The sequence below is a fragment of the Triturus cristatus genome, chromosome 12 (genome assembly GCF_964204655.1).
Source record: "Triturus cristatus chromosome 12, aTriCri1.1, whole genome shotgun sequence".
Lineage (NCBI taxonomy): Eukaryota > Metazoa > Chordata > Amphibia > Caudata > Salamandridae > Triturus > Triturus cristatus.
In genome coordinates this window covers 791,719,707-791,724,495 of record NC_140595.1, presented here as the reverse complement: position 1 = coordinate 791,724,495, position 4,789 = coordinate 791,719,707, and the positions used below count along the sequence as shown (strand labels likewise).

Below are 4,789 nucleotides of genomic sequence, written 5' to 3'. Positions count from 1 at the left end.
AGCAATGACAGGGGCGATAGGTGATGCAAGCTGCAGTGGCCTCCTGGTCAGAGCCCTGGCACTTATTATTTTGCGAATTAAGCACTGGGGTCACCTTTATTTCTTTTGGGCTCCCCTGATTGCTCGGGCCTGCCCTGACTCTCCTGCTTGTGGTTCGTCCCCTGGACTTTCCTGGTCCCGACATTGCACCTTCTTCGACTTCTGCATTGGTTGCATTTGCCAAGGCTTGTTGGTGCTCCCACCGGACACTGACTCCTCAGCAATCGACATACGACGTGGAACAGCTCATGCACAGCTCCTGGTCTTCCTCAGTGTCGCCTGGTCCTCACAGCTGTAGAGTTAATGTCCTTGTCAACTCTCCTGCAACTCACGACATTGGTGGGCATTCGTCTTCCAAGTTTCTTGGTCACCCCTGAGTGACAAAGACTCTGCCCCCTCTGCTTGCAGGTACCTCTCAACTAGAATCCCCCTTCGGATTCCACCGGACACCTTCACCTTCGTCAGCAGCGGCACTCTCCTGAAGTCCTCCTTTGGGTTCAACTGCGGTTTCCGATACCACTTCACACCTATGCACCCGGCCTTCCTGGTGTAGGTAACGTGGGTACTAGGATACCCACAGGTGGGGTGGCTCTCCAACCTTCTGTCTTCGATGGCGTTTCTTCAGGGTCCACTTGGAAGGGTCCTTTTTCCTTAAAACTCCTCCAACTGCGACTTACATGTTGATATGTACGGAGCACGCGGTCGTGTTCTCACACTGCACACACTCTCTGTGGGGTTCCTAGTCACTCGCCTTGGGTGGTTCCTTGGGTCTCCAGCACTTCTACATTCTCTCGACCTTGTATTGACCCGAGTCGGGGTTCTTATACCACTTTCTTAGTATAGGGTTTGGTCCCCCCTGGAACCCACTGCCTATTCTGTGCTATTTACTGTATTTCTATGCAAAGTATTGTGTACATTTTGTTTATCTCCGGGTAGGAGATATCTAAACGTGTTAGAGAGTATTAAATAATAAATACATATTTTTATAAATACCTTGAGTGGTTCTTTTTCACTTAATCTATACTATAATATGTATTCTGGTAAAACAAGCTGCTTTACAGTCCTTCTGGACCAAGCCCGAATGCTGCTCTCCACAGCTACCACTTAGAGCTTTCTATGGTTCTCTAAGACCTCTTAAATCACCTTAAGGGTTGTCGGACTGGTGCAAGGTGCCCACTTACATTAGTGGACATCATATACCAGGCCAGCTTCTCACAGGGTTCAATTACATTAAGGCAGTGGTGTGGCTCTGCAGCACAAGGGTCTGTGCAGAGTCACTTTCGAGCAGACAGGCTCTCATGCAGGGCTGCAATGGCAGACCTGCTGACATGCTTTTACTTGTGTCACACAGTTTGTCAGAAACAGTGCTGCAGCCCTGGTGCACCCTTTACCACCCTTGCCCTGAGTACCACTGGTACCCTATACCACTGGTACCCTATACTAGGGACTTATAAGGGGGAAAAGGACTTTGACAATTGGGTGTACCAATTTGCATCACTTTTAGGGGAAAGAATACGGCACCTGGGCCTTGTTAGCAGGTCCCAGTGCATGACCCGAGCCAAAAACCAGCATCTAGCAGACCAAAATGGGGCACAAAGTGGTGGGGGTGGGGGGGGGGAGGCGGAGGGGGTGGAATCTGCAGGGAAGTCTGGATTTCAACAGTAACATTTGTAGAGGGCTAACTTGGTCCTTATATCCGTCCAGTGCTCCATCGTGGTTGGCCTGAATTTGTGACTTTCCCCTAGTCTTGCACGGCCAGATGACCGCCAGTGGCGCTTTGTGCTTTTAGGTTCTATACCTATTTACATCTTTGAAATTGCATATCTCCGTGTCTACTGATTGGATTTTTGTCATTTAGGCATCAGATCATTTAATAACATGCACTCTATTTTTCTGAGTTAGTGTGGGATTTTTCTTGCGTTATGCTTTCAGTTTATTACTAATTGTGTGCTGCATAAATACTTTACACATTGCCTCTAAGTTAAGCCTCACTGCTTTTGTGTCAAGCTATCAGAGGGGTAAGCACAGGTTCATTTAGTGACTTTTGTGGTTCACTTCGACGAGCACTGTGGCACTTGCTTGAGAAGGGCTCACACCCCCATGAACCAACAACCCCATTTTTCACACGTCTCCAAAAATCACGTTGTCAGAGACATAACTGGTGAAAAAACCCCCATTTTCATGCCAGTGTGGCCTGCCGTCAGAGTCTGAGTACTGAGTGTGTGTCTCACCACCCCCTCGCTCCCCGGGGGTTAGGGTATTACACCATTGCCTTAATGCTAGTGCAGGGATACCTTCGCACTTACACCTTTTCCTAGTGCTTGAAATGGAAAAATAGAAAGTGCCAGTACTCTGTACCAGAGTACCTGCTTGTTTCTGAGAAGTGCCGGTACTCTCCAATTAAAAATATTACGTCTCTCTCTAGAAGTGCCGGTACTCTCCCTCTCAACATAAAAAAATGCCGCTACTCCGTACCGGGCTGTACCGGCTCATTTAAAGCACTGCCTTTTCCACTAGAGGTCACCAGAGCACAAAAAGCCAATACAACCCTCGCCTTTGACTTTAATCGTTAATGGCAGATTTCCTACTCTCCCTGGTTTTCAAGAACTCACGTAGATGTTCCTGTAAAGTTTTATCGAAACTGTTGTGATGTTCCTACTAATAAAAATATTTTCGTTCACCACAGGTCAGTAGATTGCACAGGTCTCAAGTCTGCACGAGCATTGTTAAAATCCATGCTTGTTTTACTCCTCTCCCCTGACAATGAACCTGAAGTACAGCCAAAAATGTGTGCTTAACACTCGCTGTCAATGAATACATCAACATGGCCCTCCGTTGTCGCCTCCCTGCAGACACCAGAAGTTACGTTGTGCTATCCTTGCGCCGTACAAACCCAGTATAGCATCCACAACGAGCTCACTTCACTCCAGCATTGTGGCTTCCATTGATTTGCTGCATTATTATGACGTGACCTTAACTGGTAAATAGCAGTGAAAAAGGCCAATACTTTTTAGGTCTCGCCTGAGCCAGCGCACAGGCGCTGCCCTTCGAGGCTTTTAGTAAGGGCTTTAAACTCTGAACACACGCTCATGCGTGTGTTTCTTTTTTGGCTCACCCACTATTCGCATTTGTGTGTGTCTTTCTAAGAAAGACATCACGCAATTGGCCAAAGGCGGGTGCATGTCCTGCCTTCTCTCTCCCCTGGCCTAGGGAGCTCGGGAGCGAGCCTCAGCGCCATCTGTTTCCAATTATTGCGCCCGCGTCTCGCGTTCGCGTTGATTGGAAACAGACTCGCTTTAGTAAATGAGGGCTGCAGTCAGTGTCACGCCCTCTTCAATACAAACGTTGACATCAGGGCTTGTTATTTTCTGAAGGGAGTGTCGCAGAGTAACTTGTATGGAGCATGGAACAGCTTATCAGCATGCGCAGTTTCTGGTAAGTACGCCTTTTTTGGCAGTCTGAATTAAATTTATTTGATTCAGCCGCAGTGTCTCGAAACTTTGAGGAGGTCCATATTTAGTTTGCTTGCGGAACTTCTGCTTTTGAATGCAGCCTTTAATTAGTGCAAGTAAAACTGACGCTCCTTCTATTAAGCGGTGACTCGAGAAATGCTGCGTTCACCCAAGAGGGTTAAGTGAAATGATGGCTTTAACATCTTTCGGGACTGACAACCAAATGATGATAAAACGTAACGCTGATCACTTTCCCCCCGCCCCTTTTTCCAGGTAACCCATCAAACTGAGTGTGTCGTAGTTATGAGTGGTTGTGAAGTAGGTATTTCTAGGGTTTTTCACGTGAGCAATGCATACTGAGGGAGTAATTTAGTGTGAACTGCAGTTGCTTTCCCGTTCTTGGTCTGAACTATCAGAGCGCATAGTAAGTCTGCACACTAAATACTTCAGCGAAGAAATGAGCTGTACTCTGACATGATGTAACTTTCTCTGAACAGAGGGGGTCTACTGAAATGACCATGTATGTCTCTGGTGCATGCATCAGGCGTTCGTAAATTCGTCGCTGTCGGTATTTCATACTTCTGATCAATATAGTCTTCTCTGGCTTCAACAGTTACTGTGCCCTGTATTGACCTAAAGGTGGATAGCGTTGGCCTGTGGCTTTATTGGCAAGCCTCCAAAGTTCATAATTCCTGGAAAAAGTGTGAAATTGAACGCTATTACATTATGGGATGTTGTAGGTTTCCGAAGGTGAACTGCTCCTAATGTAAAGTAGTTGCTTAATGGTGCCAGTGCAGATGAACTGTTCATCCTGGATCGGATGCAGCCACACAAGCTTGGTTTATTTAATTGAATCCCATCCGGAGTTTTTACACCTAGTTTAAATGAGGGGGCAGTGTTTGGCGCATCACTCTTGCTAGGTAGCTCCTTCACCTAGACTAGATGTTTGAGGCCAGTTCCAAAATTGGCACTTTCTTCATACTGTGTATATGGTGTGTAGCAATGCAATTAATAACTGGCGCCTCGGAATATCCTCTAAACGAGCTTTGTGTTTTGGGTAATTCTGTGGTAGTGACTAAACAACGGGCCTTCTCTAAGCCTGAGTGGTTTTCATGAATCGTGGAGATATGTGCGCTTAGTAATACTCGTGGGTAATTTCCCAGTTGCTAATAGTGGGTGTTAATATTTCATAAGATAGCACAGCTCTGTGCAGCCTCACTTGAACGAAATGTTTCCTATTTACTACCGCCTGCTGTTGCTACTTCCCCTTCTCAGGAGAAAATACTCAATACGTATCT

The 4,789-nt window shown here is 46.6% G+C and overlaps 1 non-coding gene across 1 annotated transcript; it reads left to right on the top strand.

Moving 5' to 3' along the window:
• The first annotated feature begins 3,671 nt into the window (after positions 1-3,671).
• Positions 3,672-3,743, top strand: LOC146782865 (small nucleolar RNA SNORD2). Its single transcript, XR_014974903.1, has one exon. It is a non-coding gene; the product is annotated as a small nucleolar RNA SNORD2 (small nucleolar RNA).
• Positions 3,744-4,789: the final 1,046 nt, after the last annotated feature.